The sequence below is a fragment of the Vicia villosa genome, linkage group LG3 (assembly GCF_029867415.1).
Source record: "Vicia villosa cultivar HV-30 ecotype Madison, WI linkage group LG3, Vvil1.0, whole genome shotgun sequence".
Lineage (NCBI taxonomy): Eukaryota > Viridiplantae > Streptophyta > Magnoliopsida > Fabales > Fabaceae > Vicia > Vicia villosa.
The window spans coordinates 197,673,786-197,695,544 of record NC_081182.1 but is presented as its reverse complement, the minus strand read 5'-3'; the positions used below and the strand labels follow the sequence as shown (position 1 = coordinate 197,695,544).

The window sequence follows — 21,759 nt, the reverse complement described above, 5'->3', positions numbered from 1 at the left end:
CGTTTAGATTGAAGGGTATGCCCCTGATCTCCAGGATATGGAGGGTTATCCATGGTGTTCTATCCTTTGAATTTATCCTATGTTTGACATGCCCCTGATTGAGATTGCTTCGAGATGTGACCCGAATTGATTGAACCTTAGGATGAATGCCCCTAGTCAATAGGATGTTTGATTGCATGCCCCGGCGATCCTTGAATTTTTGCCCCTGTTTAGGAGAACCCCTAGATGTGGTTCCCCCCATTCCAGAGTCTTTATTAGAAAAAGATCACCTTTGATTAACCCATTTCGAGATCTCCTCGATGCTAAGTGTATACTCGCAGATGACGTTGTACCATCTGAGAAGTAACTCCAATGCAATGTGTATGCAAGTTTTGAAATCGAAGTCCGTTATGAATTAGGACTAGATGATTAGAAATGAATGTTTGAAGAAGCGTAGTGATTAGAAATAGTTTTAATAAACTTGGGAGTCAGGATAACAAAATCCTGCTTAATATGCTTTCATAGTTAACCTTGCCTCAATTAGGATTTTTGAATGTTGTAACTTGGCCTGGTTCACGGTTTTAAGAAACAATGGATATAAGGCTCAAAATTTATTTAACCATCCCCTTTCTCCTTGATGTTCTCCAAATCCTAAGAATTCGCCTAATCCAATGAATGTGCTTTGTATGTAAGAGAATTGCTCCAGTTTCGATGTTGAGCAGAAGCCTTAGTAGAGATCCTAGCATTGATGAAAAAAGTTGTAAAGATCTAAGCATAGATGAGAAGCTTCGATGATTTAGCAGTCACAAGACTATCCTTTGTATTTCGCCTTCGTTTCTCCCTTGTTTTTGCATGAACCAATTCCTTTGAATTTGATCCATCGGGATGCCCTAAATTTTGTCTAAGTCATTTTTGCTTTCTTTTGTGAAATTTTCCGTTTTGACTTAGCGGGCGCTTTTCTCCTTTTTCTTTTGAATGCTCCTTTTGAGATTTGATCCTTGAATTTTGAATATTGTGACTGCCATGTTGACCTTGATTTGTAAGCTTCGCCTTTGATACTTCCTCGATCTTGAATGATGTAATGAGGAAGAAGGTGTTGTGAATGTTATCTCCATTGCTTCCTCAATCTTGGATGAATGCGAGGAAGAAGATATGCTTGAACCTTTGCTTAGCTGGATCATTGCACTCGAACCTTTGCTTCATTGACTGATTCTCTTTACAACCAAAACACGCCATTGAATTAATTGAAATCTACCCCGCCCCTGGTTGAAATCAAGGTTTATTTGAAAAAGTAAAAACAAACTCCAACTCCTGGCTCGAGGGGGTGACGAGGGATTAACATCCTTATATCTCCACTATTTAGGAATTGAAACAATGCCTGTACATCGTCGGTTCGGTCTTACCTTGAAAGCATATGTTTAGCTGGACTTAGTTATTTGTATTCGTCATTCTCCCTTAAGTTTGTTAGTACTCCTAAATTTGAAATTGAAAATGGAATAGAAGTGTGCGAGTGGAAAGTCGTAGTGGTGAGCGAATGAATTGATTTCAAAACCTGCATGGTCATCTCATTAGAATTGCTAATCCGAAGGTACAACTTTTATCCTTGAGTAACACTTAGCGATCGTAGGGGTCGAAGTTCTGAGCATGATAAACACCTATTGATCCTAGAGTCGATCTCCTTTGTAGATTCATTGACCTTGTTTTACTCCTTAGTTGATGAACTTGTAGAAGTGAAGGGTAACCTCGAATTCTCCTTGGACATGTCAAACCTGTTGGGAATATCGTTAGCGGTGAGTTTTCGTCGTATCGGAACTTCATGATTTTCCTTTGACCGAACCTCTTTTGCTTTTTCTAAGGACAGTATCACCGTTCGTAATCTTTGGAGTTCGTAGATTAATGAAGAAACCTGTGACCCCTTTGCCCCTTGGTGGGGAGTTCACATATGTCGCCTCCCCTCCATCGTAGTTATGCCTCTTTGTTCAGGATATTGCCCCAGTTGGGCAAACCCTTGCCCCTTAAGTTATCATAGAGCGTCCTTGTAAAATTGATGTGTTCTAAGATGGACCCCTTGATGACTAGATACATCTTGAGTGTATCTATGGGGAACTTCTTTGTTGAACTAATCCTTGCTCGACGATAACTTTTGTTATATTTATAATCCTGTCACGACAAGGCATGGACATGTAGTCGGCATGGCGAAAGACATCCCTTTTTTCCTCCTTGTAAGACCACGTTTATATTTTATTCTCCTTTCTCCATAGATTGTGACCCTTTTGTTTTTCTTCGGGAGTTTCGGGAAACCGGCTAGCATGGTAAGTGTGGGTGCGGGCGAGGATGCAAATGTAAATGTATGAATGCATGAAAATGCAAATGCATGCATATGCGAGAGACTCCTTGTATTGTAGCTCCTTGTATGCAATGCAGACGTGTGACATATGATCCTAGGGATAGCCTTAGAGGCGACATTAGACCCTCGTGAAATATATGTCAGCTTGATGTTATGACACACCAATGGAAATCCCTTAGATTAGGGAGTATGCAGAAGGTAGCGCCTGGTGACCGTTCAAGACAGTCACCAAGTCTCATGGCCATCGAGAGGCTAATCAACGTGTACCAATGAAGTTGTCCTTGGTGGGAAGGTTCTCTATGCGGAACACAACCTATATAAGGACGATATCGGATGAAGTGAAATCTCTACAGGCTAGGGATGAAAGATGTATAGATGGAAATCCAAACCCTACAAGTTAGAGGGTGGTGGAAACAAGCATGGAGTGACCGTTCAGGACAGTCACTAGATCTCATAGCCATCGAGAGGCCAATCGAACGCATGCTAATGAAGTTGTCCTTCGGGGAAGGACGCGTCGTTGTGAAAACACGTGGATGTAAAAGAAAATCCCTATAGGCTAGGGAGTACGTATGAGTAAGCACGGGGTGACCGTTCAAGACAGTCACTAAATCGCATGGCCATCGAGAGGCCAATTGATGTGCGTAAACGAAGATGTCCTTCGTGGGAAGGACACGTAGTTGTAAGAATACTAGGATATTTAAGGAAAGTCCCTACAGGCTAGGGAGTGCGTAGATACAGGCGCGGAGTGACCGTTCATGACAGTCACTAAGTCTCATGGCCATCGAGAGGCCAATCAACGTGCATAAAGGTAGATGTCCTTCGTGGGAAGGACATGGACTTGGAAATAGAGTCCTTGCAGGCCAGGGAACGCGTAGGAATACCTGCAAAATTAAAACGCAATACATCCGCAGTATATAAATTGCACACCTATAATAAGCACGTAGGCACATAAGCCCTAGGTTCATAGGTTCGACGTAACGGCTTAGGGTGCCTACCCTTCCCATTGGTGTGTTCTAGAAGGTCTCATGGGGTCGTTCGTAGCCGCCGAGACTTTTTGTCTCTTTGGATTTTAGAACAACTCGTTTTATCCATGAGGTTCGAGTTTTAGGGGTAGGTTCCCAGAGAGATCAGCCAAATACCAAGTCCAGCCCTCAACAAGGTCAAGCCTCGTATCAGACCTTTCCGGATATTCAACCCACTCTGAGTGGAATTATAATAAGACTCGTAGGCGATGTAATTCCCCTCTGGTCTTAAATATAATTCCCACGCTTAGGTTTAACGACAATTTATATACAACCCAAAAATGCAATAAAAATAACAAATATTCAAATAATCAAATATTTAATTAAAATTGCTATAAACAAATTAAATTGTAAATAAATAAATAAATAAAATTAAACAATTTAAATATTTATATATAAACCATAAACCCTGGAAATTGCAAATAAATATATAAATAAAAATTTAAAAATTTAAATATAAAAGGAAAGAAACAAAACCTAAACCCTAATTCATAACCCTAATCTTGGCAAATTAGCCAAACCCTGATAATTAGCCAAACCCTAAATGATTAACCAAAACCTAAACCCTGCCAAACCTATAGGAGCATAATAATTCACCATTTTTAGTTATTCCCCAGCAGAGTCGCCAGCTGTAGCAACCTGCCCTGAAAATTAAGATTTTAGAGTCGCCACCTATTCTGAAGGGCGAATAGGAAACCCTACGCAGTTAAGAGATCGGGGTAAGTTATTATAATCAGGTCGAGGGAAGGTGTTAGGCACCCTCAACCCTTTCCTATGGCTTTGAATCTAAGGTAACAGTTTATGGCTAAAAGTTAAGGTTAATAGCTAAAGAAGTGAAAAGGGCAAAATTGAGATTTTAAGGGAATTGAGATTTTAGGTTGGGGGACTCGCCTTGGTTATCCAAGTGCCTACGTATCTCCTTATGGAGAATCAGAGTCAACGTAGTTCGGGCACAAGGTTGTACGCCTTAGAATTTTGTGGTTTGAAATTGTTTAAAGGCTTTTTGAGTGGCCTATCGTAGTTTTGGAAGTTGTAATTTGAAAGGCATTTTGAATTGCCTGATTGAAAAGGATGAAAATCCGTAGTATCGTGGTTTAGTGTGTTTTAGATGTTTGGGTGTACAACCCTGATTTAATATGTCACCGTTAGTTGCGATGATCAATAGGTTTGATCATTATAGTTAACGGATTAATGGGGTATTGCTGGTTACTCTGACCGATAGATTCGATCGTCGCGGGCAGCAAATTGAATGTATTTTAATAAATTTTATGTTTTATTCTTTTATCCCTCGTCTAATGCGACTAATAGCTTTAGTCGGGTCGAGGAGAGAATTATTCAAGAATTAATTAAATTAATATTTTTGCCAAACGGGCAATGGGATCGGGCAAACCCTAAGGCATATAACCCTTATAAGGCTTTTTGTGATTATTAATTAAAATTAATTAAACAAATTACTCGGAATAGTCGAATAATCGGATTATAATCGGGAAAATAATAATTATAACCCTAATCCTAATTTAATTATATTATTAATCCTAAATTAAATTTATAAAAGGGATCCTAGAATTAAAATAGCAAATGCACAATAAAACAAATTTATAACAATAAAAAGAATTAAAAAAACCTGGACAGTAATCCTGTGTGGCAGCCTTTGGGTATTCATGGTGTGCCTTATGATTCTAACGCGTTAGATCTGAATCATAGGAGATCTTGTGGCGAATGAACGAGGGTGTATGATGAACCTGCATGCATAGATTCTGCATATAGAAAATAATTGGAAAAAATGTAGGGGCCAGGGATAGAACCCTAGACCCCTCGTTACCACACTCAAACTACACCACTCAACCAAACATTACTCCTTGTTTAGTAAACACCGTCGCCAGCATTTGTTGATCGAAATTGGCGCTGTTATGAACTGTCCACCTCCCACCAGTGCAGCCACCTGAAACTCAAAATAAAAAGCAGTTTTTTTTTCCTTTTTTTTCGGTCCCCCCTCCTCCTTTCATAGAAAACATATTTTTTTATATTGGTCAAATTAGGTCTTACTACTCCTAATGGGCCTATTGCCCAATTAATTTAATAATTATAAAAAACTATAAAGTCCTAATCAAACTAATATTAATTAATAAAAACTTCTACCATAAAAATAATAATAAAACTATACTAAAGATAATACTAATCTAATAAAACTATAATTATTAAAACATCCTAAACCTAAAAAAATTTGTGAGAGCTATAATAATAATTTTTTTAACAATGAGTACATAATGCTAAGATTTAAAATAGTAATTAGAGCCTAATAAAAAAATTATAATAACTATAATAATAATAATAATAATAATAATAATAATAATAATAATAATAATAATAATAATAATAATAATAATAATAATGTATTCCTAATGTTATATGATTAATAAAACCTAATTAAAATAATAAACATAATCAATCCTAATACTAATCCTATTAATATTAACAATAATAAAATTAATAATGTTAGATGCTAATAGTTAGTTATGATAAAATAATAATAATCGAAACAAATATTAATAAAATCCCAAAATACCTCCACAAAAGATAAAACCCTTGTAATAACTGGGCCCAACGTTTGGATCCTAATCATCTGTTAATTATGCCCTTGTTTTAACTCAACCTGATTTATAAGAGAGCGGGTTTGACAATAGAAATGTCAAACCCCGTGACTCTTAATTTTGAACCTTGATGGATTAACGGGCGTAGATTTGATCGGGCAAATTTTGGGGTATGACACTTGGGAGGTCAGACTGAAACAAGCCTTCGGTTTCAATAATTTCCCATTTGGTTGAGGCTTCAACTCCAACTCTTTTCGATTGCACCATTTTTCCATGTCATGTCTAGCCTTCTCATTATCTTTCGTCTTGTCTTTAACATCCATCACGGTGTTAAATACATTATCAAAAAAATTCTTCTCAATATGTATAACATCTAGATTATGGCGCAACAAATTATCTTTCCAATATGGAAGATCCCAAAATATACTTCTCTTTGTTCAATTGTAATCGACCCCATATCCTTCAATTCTACATGCCTTTCCAGTATCTGTAATTTTTGGTAGCCCACAAACTTTGTCCCATACAGCACCTGGTGACAATTGGGGCGAAGGCATATCTGTTACCTGTTTGTCTTTTATGAAATTTGTCTTGTTCTTTCTATACGGATGATTTTTTGGTAGAAATCTGCGGTGACAGTCAAACCACGAGCTTTTCCCCCCTTTATCCAACGTAAACGCCTTCGTCTCTTTCATACAATGCGGGCAACCCATTCTGCCATGTGTACCCCAACCAGACAACATGCCATATGCTGGAAAGTCATTGATGGTCCACATCAAGGCAGCTCGCATAGTAAAATTTTGTTTACGTGATATATCATAAGTCCATTCTCCACCAATCCACAACCTCTTCAAATCATCAATTAAAGGTTGTAAATACACATCAATTCCGGCTTTTGGACTCGAAGGTCCTGGAATGACGCACGTCAAAAACATATATGGTTTTGTCATGCACATCTCGGGAGGGAGGTTGTAAGGGGTTACAATAACTGGCCAACAAGAATACGCACTTCCCGACGCTTGAACATAAGGAGCAAAACCATCAGAGCATAATCCAAGCCTGACATTTCTAGGTTATGCGGCAAAATCAGGATGTATTCGATCAAAGTGTTTCCATGCCTCGCCATCAGATGGATGCCGCATAGTGCTTGGACTTGTTTTGTTTGTATGATGCCATGTCATCTGACTTGCACTGTGCATTGAAGCAAACATTCTTTTTAACCTTGGAATTATCGGAAGATAAAACTTGGACTTTTCTGCTACACGGTCTTGATTAGTGTTAATGGCTCTACTGCGAACTTTATATCTTGGACTCATACAAAATTTGCATTCCTCCAACAATCCATCTTGAGTACCAAACTCATTGTCATAAAACAACATACAACCATTAATGCAACAATCAATCTTTCTTACTCTTAAGCCCAACTTCGACACCAACTTCTTTGCTTCATAAAATGTTGTAGGTAAGTTGTCTTTCATTGCAGTTGAGTCCAGCATCATTTTTACAAAGAATTCCAAACACTGATCAGGAACATTCCAATTTGACTTGGCGGCCAATAATCTCACACACATTGATAACTTGGAGTCAGACGTACCGTCAAACAACGGCGTATTCATCTCATTCAACAACTGATAAAATCTCTGCGCTTCTTCGTTTGGCATCTCTTCCCCATCACAATCTTCAGGTTGATCATAGGTCACGTTCACACCAAAAGCATCCTCAACCATGTCACCGATCTGATTAAAGTTTTCCTCATATTCAATAGGCGGTCTTTCCTCATATTCCATTGACGGACGACTACTTGAAGCATGCGTACTGCTAGTCTCTGGTACGTTACTCGGCAATTTTTCACCATTAAACGTCCAAACCCAATAATTTTCCATGAAACCCCTTCTATACAAATGCCTGACCACTTCATCTGGGTCACTAATTATAGGTCTACATTCACATTTAAGACAGGGACACCTAACTCCTCCTTCGCTTCGACAACATTCTTGAGCAAACGCCCACGTGATAAACCCGTTAACTCCTTCTATAAAATTGGGTTTAAGTGTACGTCTTCCTGGTTCCACTCTATCGTACATCCAACTACGATAATACAAATAATATTCCATACTGCACATATATCCAATCATTCTCTTTTTAGTAACAATAATTAAACATTTACTTATATCAACTATAAGTAAATGATTTTCTACAATAAAAGTACATAAACAACATATACATTCTACCAATATATACATTCTATAACATTCTAACAATATTATATACATTCTAACATTCTAACAATATATACATTCTAACAATAATACATATTATATATAATATTTTCGTTTTTATAAAATCTATAATTATAACATTCTAAAAATTATACATACTATAAATAATATTACATTCTAAAAATTATTATATAATCACATAAAAATTAACATTCAATAAATAATATACATTCTAAAAATTAATCTATATATATATATATATATATATATATATATATATATATATATATATATATATATATATATATATATATATATATATATATATAATATGCATTCTAATTATTATAACATTCTAATAATTAACATTCTAAAAATTATATATCAAATTAACCTATAATCACATCAAAAAATAAATAATACATACTATAAATAATACAAACTATAACATATATATATATATATATATATATATATATATATATATATATATATATATATATATATATATATATATATATATATATATATATATATATATATATATATATATATATATATATATATATATATATATATATATATATATATATATATATATATATATCTACAATATAAGAAAGTTTTATGTTCTGGAAAGGACCAAACTGCCCCTTTGCATAGATAGTGAGCCACGTGGCTGGCTTCTTTGCAATCCTTTGCTACCTACTTTTTCTATGCTACAGGTTACGAGTTGCACCAGCCACCAAGTCATTTCTCTACCTTTTTTCAAATTTTCTTTCTTTGTTCTCCCTCTTCTGTCTTCTACATCTTCTTCCTCTTCTTCTTCTAATCTCCTTCTTCGTTCTTTCTTTTTTTCTTCTGCCTTCTACTACATCGCTTTATGATTTCAAAAAAAAAATCTAGATTTGCTATTAACAATATTGCTAATGAAACCCTAGCCGAAGGCAAAAAAAATAGATTGAAGAAGTCTTCTTACGGATGTCGGGTTGCTCTCGTCGTATTTGGGACCGGCATCCACCGTTTGGGGTCTAAATAATCTACATCTGCTGATTCAATGGTATGTTTGATAGTTATTGAGATTTCAATTTTAGGGTTTTCTTTCTTTTGGTATCTTGGAAAAATTCAATATTTTTTAGATTTTGAATCATAGATTTTCTTTGTTTATATTCATCGGAAAAATGTAATATTTATGGGTTTTGAATCTTGGGTTATTCGTAGGTTATTATGGAGAGTCTGTCCAAGGAAGAAACTGGTGGTTTAAAAGAGTAGGTTTTACATTATGTCGGAGTTGGTTCGCAGCGGGCGACGATTATTATTCCGAAACAGATTCGATTTCAACTTTATCTTTTTTTCTATGATGTTTATATGTGTAGATTTCAAATTTGGAGTGGAATGTCCTTTTTTTTCCTGCTTTATGCTTTCTGATTTCTTCCTCTTCATTTCCCCTTTTCTTCATCATCTTCTTCATTTCCCAAAACGAAACTAACACGGTTATCAAGTTTTTTTGGATTTCTCTTTAAAGATACTGTTTAGATATTGTGGTTAGTGTTTTTGTGGTTTATATGATGATTTTGTGGTTTATATGATGATTTTGTGGTTAGGGTTTTTGTGATTGTGGTTGATATCATGATTTTGTGGTTAGGGTTTTGATGCTACTATTGGCCAAATGGAGGTATGTTGTTCTTTTCATCTTTGTAACAAAAATATGAATAATGTTTTCACCAATTGCTTTTAACATTCAGATCTATGGTGGCAACAACAGGTTACCGGCGATTAGTGTGGTGGTGGTGGTATAAACGGGTTTCCGCCGACGAGTGTGGTGGTTGCTGAAATCAGAAAGGTTTATCTATGACATTTTCAACTTATGTTTCGTTATTAACCCATTCTATTGTAGAAAGTGCAAGATCTGAACTAATTATTATTTATCTAAAATTATTATTATAGATCTGAAATTATTATCGGTCTTTATGGTATATTGGTTTTGTCAATCTTTATGATACAATATTTCTCAACTTTGATAGTTCTTTTTGGAATGGTCAGAGATGAATGGTTGGAGCAGCTGTTGCAGAACAATCCATTGTACATACAGAACTTCGTCCATTGCTCGCTTGATGTGGTTGATGACTGAGGTGTGTTTGCTATGCGATAATGCTCATTTCAATTTGGGTTTTTTTCGTTACTTTCTTTTATTTATAGTTTTGACTTGATTATATAGTTTTGAAAAGTGGTTTATTATTAATATGGCATCTATGTTGAAGATTGCAGAAAAACAAAACTTCTTAATATTCGAGGATCATAGTTGAATACTTTATATTGTTTAAGTTCCAGAAATTACCATAGGCTTGATGAAGTAGTTGAGCAATGGTTTTGATGGTATGTTAAATTGATATCACTAAAAAGAATGGGTAGTTACTTAATTGCGGGAGCTCCGTAAATCAGTTGCAAGGAGAAAAACAATTGAGTGGAGGGTGCATGAGGCATGGTTGCTGTCAATGATTATGGCAGGCTGAAAATGTTATTAGTAAAAGACCAGAACAAATATCCTTGATGGAGGTGTTATGTTACTGAGAAATGGATTCAGAAGCTGGATATGACACCAGACGGTGTTTCTTCTTTGCTTCAAATCAAACTGTTTCAATTTTGCAGGATAATTACCCTGAAATGGTGTCCAAAGATGTAAGTTTCTTTTTTACATCATTGCTTAATTTCCCTCTTTTTTCTATGCATTGTTTATGTTTATAATACTGATCTTACCGGTGTTGGTGTGGTGTCTGATGAACGTATCTATGTGAATATCGTGTTTGTGTTGTGTCGGTATGCTTAGTGAATATCGTATCTATGAACGTATCTATTTGACAACCAAGCTCTATCGATTTTTTTTAATTTTTATAATGTTTAATGTATTATTTAGTATATTTAATTTAATTGATTTGTATATTATTGATCTATTGATAAATTTATAGTATCTAGGGGTGATCGTATCCGAACCAATCCAAAAGTAAAACCGCAAATCGAACCAATCCAAACCGAAACCGCAAAAAACCGCATTTGGTTTGGATGATTTTGGATGATTTTTGGACTAAACCGCGTGGTTCGGTTTGGTTTGCGGTTTTTATTTCACAAAACCGAACCAAACCGAACTGAACCGCATATTTAACTTAAGTTTTGAATTTTAATAATTAATTTATTATCTTTCCAAATCCAATTGCACACAACCACACCTCACGTTTTGAATTTTAATAATTAATTTATTAACTTAAGTTTTGGCATAATCCACTTAGTTTTTGTATTATATTGAGCTACATATATATGTAATTCTCTACTATCTAATATATATATATATATATATATATATATATATATATATATATATATATATATATATATATATATATATATATATTTCATTTATAATGTATTTTTAGTTCTCTACTGTTCTTGTAATATAATTGTTCTTGTAATATAATTTCTTTTGTATGGTATAATATCATATATTATAACGTTGAATTACTTTCTTTTTTCCTTTTATTTTAGTACATTTTTATTTTATAGTGTAAACCGCGGTCCACCGAACCGATCTAACCGCATTAGTTTGGTTTGGTTTGGTTTGGATGACTTTTTAAAAATCAACCGAACCAAACCGAACCGCATGTATTTTTATCTCGCGGTTAGGATGACTTTTATGCTCAAAACCGAACCAAACCGCACCGCGAACACCCCTAATAGTATCTTATTCCAGCTCTTGATGGAAATTGTCATCTCAATCATTTCTTTCTCCCAAACGTAAAAATTGAGATTCTAATTCTTACAAATTTGGAATTTAAATTTAAATTATGAACTACAATGAATTATGAATGTTTGGATCTTATACTATTGAATATATGTGGTTACTTTATGTTTCATGAGTCTTCCAGGCGGTTCAAAGGTTTATACACAAAAAGATGATCAAGGTAAGCATAAAGTTTAATAGAAGAATTGTATTTATTTGACCAACTAATCATTGCTGTCATAAATAGTTCACAATTCATATTATTATTAATTACTCAATTGGATGCTTTGCAAAAGACCATATTTACTTTGTTTATCCGTTGATGTTTTTGCTGATGTATCATTTATGGTATTCGTTGTGTCGGAATAAAGCAGAATAGAGGAGTCACGACTCTTGAGCATTTGTTTAGAGTTAGTAAGGAAAGGAGAGAAACATTTTCGTACGACATGTGTTAGTTTGCTTGAGGTTTAAAATGAACAAATCAGAGACCTATTGACTACAGGACTAGCATAAAAAAAAGGTATTCCTGGTTTTTTTTTATATTCACTTCGTTAGATAGTTTGGTTTAGTAAAGCTTTGTCAAGCATGCTAGAAAGTTTTGGTAATCATCTCAATGATTGTTTTTTCTTATAATTTCTTTAATTTGTTATAAATTTCTTTAGGTGGGATGTCTTTTCAGGAAGAAAACTGGAGGTGCCATGGGAAATGAGGTTATTATTACATAGGCGTCTGTCTCATTATTTGATTGAATGTATGACTTTTTTTGAGTTATTTAGTTATGATTGTACGAAATTTACAACTTTTTATGATTTATTATAATTGAATATATGAGTTTTTGAGTTATTTAATTATGATTAGTATAACAGAGTCATGATGGTAGAAGTGACAGTCGGATGCCGAAATTATGGCATGTTGCGTGAAGAAAAACCTATTGCAGGACAGAACTGTCATGAACTTGTGTCTTTAGATCGCAGCAGCTCGACTGTTATTCAGGATCAACAATACAAGTGGCCGACATGTATTTCTTTAACAACAGGAATTATTCGTTGGCTCGGTGCGAGTTCTTTAACATGGGAAAATGTTTGGAAGGCTTTGGATGATGTCAGTGTTGAAGACATCTATGCCACCAACATATACAGCTTTACGGGTAAGTTAAGAAAAAGTATCTTTTTTATTTTATGAAGATATATATATTTGGTGAATATGGATAGTATATTAAGAGATATCCCCTGACTGAATGCCTAGACAGTGAGTTTTTATTTGATGGAAGCAAAAGAGAAGACTAGAGTTCAACCTCCTCTGCTACCTGGTCTTCTCGATGATCTTGCTACCGCGTGTTTGCATTTAGGGTTGCCTTTGTTTATTATATCTTTGTTAAGGTTGTCATGTTTTTCATTTCAGTTATTATAACGAGTCTTTGTTTTCTTGGATAAAATAACATAGTAATGGTTTGTGAAGAATCATCATCGACGATTCAGTTTCTCAATATTGCTACTGCTGCTCATTCACGGATGATGCATTCTTGCAGGTTAAACTATGATCATTCATTACTCTCATCATCTTTTCATCGATTGGATTTTCTTTAAATTGCTTCTATTTATGTAGTACTATTTACTAATACATGTTTTAATTAACCTTAGCTTATGTTTGTTTGTTCATTAATATACCAATTTTGTTTTCCAACTTACAGGCTCAAACTAGAATATGGCTAGGAGAAGTTTTGCAGATAAGATTGGATGATTAACTACTTACATCAGAATTACTTGCTGATGGAGAATTGCTCCATCAATAATCACTTAACTGATTAACCAAAAACTCAAATTCCTCCATCAATAATCACTTAACTGATTTGAGACCTCACCTTCATCAATCTTCGAACCAAACATCAACTTTGTTTTACACTCAGATCACGACTTCGACCGATCTGCATCATAGCAATATGCATGCTTCTCATCAGCAGGCAGCATCGCATGTTCGACACTCGGTGAACCTGCATCAGATAATTTCCTGTGAGATAAATCACAAAACCATGTACAATTTATTTGTTGTCTATAATTAATCTTCATGTTCAAGTTTTACTGCTTCAAACTTTTGAATCCAGGAATATGCTATGAACTTATGAATGAACTCATGACGGCAGCCAAGCAAAATTACGGAGAAAAACTCCTCATCCAGGTACTACGTAGTGTGCAAAGACATCACTTCTTGCCTTACTATTGGAACACTAGCTTTTATGTTTTATGTTTTATGTTTTCTGAATCTGTTTTACCATTTTATTTTAGTTTGAAATTATGTCATTGTTTTTTTAGAATTTTGCAAACACACAATGCTTTGAAGAGGGTTTCTGAAAGTGGTTGATGTTCTGTTTTCTTATTTGTGGTGAGTATAAGCAATCTCACAAGGTATAAGTGAGTATAAGCATGCATAATTCATTGGTTTCAAACAATGTATATAAAATGGAGAATGACTTCAACTTCAAGTGTTAATTGTAATCAAAGGCGCCTCTCAAGCTCACATGAAAGTTTTATTGAACTATAGTGGTATTGTATGTTGGGTGATGGATTTAGAATAAGAGCATAAGCTGAGCATTACAGACACAAGAAAATGATGAGGGGAAATGTAAGAAAACAAAAGATGAAGAATGATTTATTATAGAAAAAGTACGTGTTTGATCTATGTAGTACACTCAACTTGGTGAGAAAATACTTTCTTTTTTTGTTGTTTTATGCTATGATTTGATTATTTTTCGTTTGTTTAATATATGCATGGATATACATGAGCAAGGTAGCATGGATAAAGGTATCCTTGGAGACAATATGTCCCTCAACACTCTAGGTGAAATGCAAAAGAGATATAGTGACCAATTGAAGCGATGAAACAACTCACTGTTATTACTCTTAGTTTCTTATACAGCAAATACAAATTTTCACCATCACCTAAATAATATATAAATTACTCCAAATACTTCTTAAATGAGGTATTCTTTATTTATAATTTTAAGGTATTTGCTAGAACAATCTTATAAAGGAATAAATGAAAACATAATCCTCCTTCAACAAATCTACTAAGAAAACCAGTAGGTATTTAAAATGGAACCATTTTTTTGTCCAAATATTTTAAATATAATATCAAAATAAAAATAATATTAGTTACAATAAAATATATTGTTCAGCCAAATATTTTTATATATAGAAACATTATATTTATGACTCATATATAAATTAAAATATATTTTTCTTTTTAAATTTATTTTTGTATGTTAAGTTTCTTGGGTTAGTTCTTTTTACTACTGTGAACATCTATTGAATAATAGACTAAAGTATGAAATTGTAGACTAAAGCAGCTTTTCAAAACTAATTTTCTCTTTTAGCTTCTATTTTTTTATTACATTTTTTCTGTACATTCAATTTTTTTTTACGGGTACCAGCCATTTTTCTATACATTTAATTATTATTTTTTCACGGGTACCAGACACTTTTCTATACATTCAATTATTATTTTTTCACGGGTACCAGACATATTTCTATACATTCAATTATTATTTTTTAACGGGTACCAAACATTTTTCTATTAAAAAATATATTTTTTATAATACCAATTATATATCTGAAATGAATGAATGTGCGTCCCATACCAGAACCCGTGCAAATGCACGGGTTAGTTACTAGTGTATATATATATATATATATATATATATATATATATATATATATATATATATATATATATATATATATATATATATATATATATATATATATATATATATATATATATATATATATATATATATATATATATATATATATATATATATATATATATATATATATATATATATATATATATAATCACATAAAAAAATATGAAAAATTATATAAATAAAATTGAAAAAAAATACCTCAATGAAGTTGAACAATAAGTGAGCTCTTATACTTGAATCAAAATAAAAAATCTTCACCTACACATATTAAATCAAAATCAGATTCTTAACAAAAAAATTTAAAAAAAAATGGACAAGAACAAGTGGAGATTGATTGCATACCTGAAAATGGGGGATTGTATGATAAATTTAGGATTGAAAATGGTGGATTGAAGAGGTAGGAGGGTTGATTATGGAGGAGAGGAAGTGGGTTTGGGGGAAGAGGAAGAAGAGAGAAAAACGCAGAAAGGGGGTTCTGGGAAGAGGAGGTACACGCGAAAGGGTATATCAATTTTAGCGACGTGATTTTCACGTGTCTAGGTTGCGAAGTGAAAATCACGTCGCAACATCCACACAATAATTAATGTGTCAGTCAAACTGTTGGCGTGGTATTCTAAAAAATTTTGCGACGTGAAATACACGCCGCAACAAAAAAATGTGAAAATTTGAAATTGCCCCCTTTGAAATTCCCCCCTTTGTCAGACTACTTTATCTGTTTTCATTTTACTTTTTTTTATTTAAAGGTTGAAACATGTTTTTCACTTCGCAACTATTTTTTTAAAATAAAATTTCAGACACCCCATGTGCCAACGTTGGTTTTATTTTTTTAATATTAAAACCTTATAGTGACGTGATTATCACGTCGCAACTCACTTTTTTGAGCCACGTGATAATCATGTCGCAACATTACGTGGCTAGATCCAACTTTTCTTGTAGTGGAACATTTGAAGCGTGAAAATTGTTGTGAATTCAATGCCAATAATGAAATATAAAACAAGGAAATAATAAAGAACAACATAGAAGAAGAACACAAGAATTGGTTATAACTGCTATTCTTTTACTTTCTCTTAGAAAACTAGATTACAAGTTTACAAGAATAACAAATAACCCTCTCACCCTAAATTAGCATTTGCAGTATGCAATGATGAGAGACTAGTATATTATTTATAATAAAACCTAACATATTAACTAATGGACTTTTTCCAGGCTCATTACACAAGCTAACTTAATACAAACTAACTTAATACAAACTAACTTAACAAATTAGGGTTTAAACACTAAAACCTAATTTAACAGGCTAGTAACCCTAGCATCTTCGACACCTGTATGCTAGACCCATCTTCGACTACAACATGCACACTTCGACACTAGCATGTGAACAACCTTTGGCTTCATGCTTAACCCGGTCAAACTGTCGAACCAAGAAGCTACTCTTCGACCATATAGAGTTTGATCCAATGTTTCACAAAAATAAATGGTGGATGACTAGATATAACTTGATATCAGGTGACCCATCAAATCTTGAGTTAGACTCTAATATCATGATAAAATTGGAGTCTTGCCTAACTCATTTTATCTAAATAGACTTATAAGACGAGAAATTTCACTTCTATATAAACTCCCTGGTAGGGGTGATCGCGGTGCGGTTTGGGCGGTTTTGACGAAAAAAATCATCCGAACCGCAAGAGAAAAAATCGTGCGGTTTGGTTTGGTTCGGTTGGCTTTTAAAAAAAATCCAAACCAAACCAAACCAAACCAACCTAATGCGGTTTGGTTCGGTGCGGTTGGTTCAGTTTTTTAGAAATATTTTATTGAACCATTCATATACATATAGATGATAACATAACTTTGTATTTAGACATTCATACACTATCAAATAACAACAAAACCCGTCATGTTTTGACAATAGCTTTCTATTTAATATGTAAAAATTAAATTAGACAAAAGTGGAATAATAAACATAAAATAATAGTATAAAATAATATAAAAATTATTAGAATGAAACAAAAAATAGAAGATACGAGAGATTAGTGAATGTGAAAAAGAAAAAACAAAAGAGTTGAGAGATTAGAGAAGAAGATGTGCGATAAAAACGAAACTGAAATAGGAAACATTTGCATAAAAATGAGAAGATGAAAAAGAAAGAATATAAGAGAGTAAAGATTATAGAAAAAGAGGGAAGATGTATGTGGCAAAGAAGAAGCGATAATGCTATTAGAGATTTGAGAAGATCGGGACTAAAATCATGTGTAAGGATGAGAAAATTGTTCGTAATCATAAGGTTAAGGTATTATAGATTTAAGTTTGGGTTGGATGTGAGTTAAGTAAAAGTTAGGTTGTAACATAATGCGGTTTGATTCGGTTTGGTTCGGTTTATAAATTACAAACCGCAAACCAAACCGAACCATGCGGTTTTGTTAAAAGATGACCCAAACTAATCCGAACCAAATGCGATTTTTTGCGGTTTCGGTTTGGTTTTGTTTGGTTTGCGGTTTTCTATTGGGTTGGTTTGGTTTTGATCACCCCTACTCCCTGGAGCTTTATTTTTTAACCAACGAATTTTTTCTAATAATAATAATCTTAAATTTAAAATGAAAATATTTTTAACAAAGTAATTATAATTTATGATAAATATCACACGCCAGACAAATATGTATCACTAAATTATTATTATTAACGTTAAGTTAGTATTATTTTAATAATTTTTAATATGAAAATAAGAACAATTATATTATTTAGATACTTTTACACATTAAGGCTTTTTGAAACCACGCAATTAGGAATATGTTTGAATGTACAATGAGACAAATATTTTGTCCCCCTTAATAAGTGAATTTTTAAAAAAAAAAATATATTTAATAAAAATGAGGTTAACTAGGATATACAAATTATATCTTTTTTAAATCACACATCATGCGTTAGTTATTTTATAAACTTAAAAGGAATCAATATATTTTACATTAATTATACTTTTTTAAAATGAAACATATATTTATAAGCGATAATTATAAATAAAAAATACTAGATAAATATATTAAAATAACACTGGGTAAATAATTATAACTGATAAACATATTAAAGAGAAATATTTAATTATTTATCACCAATATATGAAAAAGTACGACATTAATATTTGATATTGATTAACATAACAAGAAATAAAAAATTTTCATTAATAAATATATATAAAAAATAAAAACTAATATTTATCTTTAATAAATATAAAAAGAATCAAGACACATATTTTTCATTGACACATAAAATAAACTAAATAAAATTTTGAATTAGAAAATTAAATCCCCTTCAAATTTTAAAAAGTTACTTTTAATAATTTAATAGACATATTTAAATTCAAATTCAAATCTTATTAATTACAATCATTTCACGTTAAAATTTTCTATAAAAAATACATATATTCTATTATTTAATTTTAATTTAAATTATAACAATTATTATATCTATTCTAAATTATAAGACATTTTAAGTGTTTTACACAAATTTAGAAGTATAATAAATTTTGTATGGAAAAGAAAATGTATGTATGAATTTATAAAGTTGTCCTTCAATAATTCAATAGGTAAGAGAAATGAAAAGAAAAATAAAATAATAAATAATAGAGGATATATTAGCGGAAAAAAAGTCATTAATATTATATTAAAATTGTAACATAATTTATAATTTAAGGGAAATAATTTGGACAAAATGACTTAAAATATAGAATAAAAGAATTATATATTTTTAATCAACAAAATATATTTTTTTTTATATTTTAATAATACTAAACATAACAATTAGATTTTTAATTAACCCTTCCGGGCTGGTATTTTCCTAATAAAATAGCAAAAACATTATTCTTTATACTAAATATATGATTAAAGTGCTTACCAAACAGTAGATTGTGATTTTTAACCTGGGTAAAGATATGCTTACACTAATATTTACATTCACACCGTATTAATGTACACAATGTATACTAATTTTGTTTTTTATTAATTAATTTTATTTTGATTTCTGTGCAATCAACTTTTTCCTCTCATGTGTTCTACGGTGTAGATATGGTGTATACAAAATTGCAGTGTATGCATAGCACAACTCTTTTAACCTCAAACTGCTATAGAAATAATTTTTTTAAAAAACAAATAGAGCTAAGAAACAAAGAACAATCCATGTTTGGTATGCATTGGTGGAAAATAATTTTGTTGTGATATCTTAATATTATCCCTAAACTCATGACATATGAACATGTGAAGAAACTAGTTAAAAATTCAATGTTTTTGAAATTGTTAGAACAACAACTTCGATTCAAAAGAAAATAAAAACAAAAAAATACAAACAGAGAACATACGATATTTGATAATGAAGTTCGGCCAATTATGTCTGCGTCTCAAACTACAGAGCAACTGCAGTGCCGTTGTATTAATCAAATAGGTTTTCTAGGTTACAGTTTATCAAAGCGGGTGAACTCAAGCAACCTATACATTTATGAGTAAACTGAGTCATACCTAACAAAAATCAATAAAAATATGTTGCAGTGTCACTCAACTAAACTCTTAAGTCTTGCCAACATGGCTCTCTTCTTGTCAAAGCTTGGTTTAATTTGCTAGGATAATACAAGAAGTTATAATAAACTCCAGCACTTTATCATGGCAGCATCTTTACCAGTCCTAACATTTGGTGGTCGACATCCCCAATCAAAAAGCATTCCAATCTTTTAAAACTAATTAACCTCATATTATGAACAAGTTCCATTCATGTGAGTACTTGGCTTGCTTCTCAACATCAGTATTCCCAAGAGAACTGCATTAATAATTGGATTATAGTTTTCAGCCACTTACTAATCATTTTGTTGTGATATAGTTTTCAGCCAATGCATTTGAAATTGTTAGAACACGAATTCCAATTCAAAAGAAAACAAATATGACAAAAACAGAAACACATAACACACGATATTTGATAACGAAGTTCGGCCAATTGTGCCTACGTCTCCGACTGCAGAGCAGCTGCAGTTCCGTTGTATTGATCGAACTTAGGTTTTACAGGGTACAATTTATCAGAGCAACTCAACTCGAGTATCATATTCACTTATCAGTAAACTATGAGTCATATCTAACCAAAATCAATAAAAAGATGGTGTTATAGTCCCTCTCTTCAATTCTTTGAATGCCGGAGATGGTCCTTTGCTGAATTCCTCGAATATAGGATGAATGTGTCTTGACTGATGTGGATGATCTCTCTACAGAGGCATGGAAAATTTCTGGACATCATGCAAAATAGATTGAGAAAGCACATACAATTGTTTTGTCTCTCGCATTGTAATTTGTTCTTGTTGAATCTCCTTCATCTTTGAATCAACCTTGTGAACAAAAATATATTAAACATAACAATCAATCCCATAACGAATCTAAGGAGAAAAGTAAACATTGAAGAACACGATGGACGGAATTTTAACATAATAGTTATGGAGGCAAACAAAAATAAAATGTCAGTAACCAGATAACAAAATTATATAATAGACTATCTGTAATAGCAATTGAAATTCAATACACAAAACCATTTATTTTCTTTTCATTTGATAAACTCACTCTATAAATATATATCTAACAGAATGTTGCTTAATGGATTTAAATTTAATAATGCAGCATAAATGGCGCCGAGATAATACACATTATTAGACTGCAACTCTAATCTAGCTTTTAGTTTTTGATATAACTAATACTTAATATCATAAAACATAAGACAGAGTCACATAAAACATAAAACATAGTCAATGTTCATTTTTTGACAAAAAAGTAAAAACCGTCGTGACCTTATGAATTAGAGCTCACAATTTTAGACGTATAGAGCAACCTATTTGTGATATATCCACTTTGAGAATGTGACTTGTATCTTGTTTGAATTATCAATCCTTTTCAGTGACCCATGACAGCAGCAAGAATAAAATGGGTTTGGATGTGAGAACAAGGAAGCATTTAATTTTAATTTGAACCAAAACCTGGATTATGAAGAAAATGTTATCCATAAACACGTAAAATTAAACATATTTATTGATGATGTTTATAAAGGAAACGCGAAAGATATATTTTGGTGACTCACCTTGATGTAATAACTCATTTGATGATTTTGTAGTCT

The 21,759-nt window shown here is 32.4% G+C and overlaps 1 long non-coding RNA gene across 2 annotated transcripts; it reads left to right on the top strand.

Annotated features, from left to right (window-relative positions):
- The first annotated feature begins 11,702 nt into the window (after positions 1-11,702).
- Positions 11,703-14,873, top strand: LOC131657093 (uncharacterized). 2 transcript variants are annotated; one of them, XR_009300475.1, is made up of 5 exons: positions 11,703-12,447; positions 12,590-13,455; positions 13,618-13,936; positions 14,029-14,102; positions 14,237-14,873. It is a non-coding gene; the product is annotated as an uncharacterized LOC131657093 (long non-coding RNA). The 2 variants fall into 2 exon arrangements; XR_009300474.1 differs by having other exon boundaries at positions 13,618-14,873.
- The last annotated feature ends 6,886 nt before the right edge of the window (positions 14,874-21,759 follow it).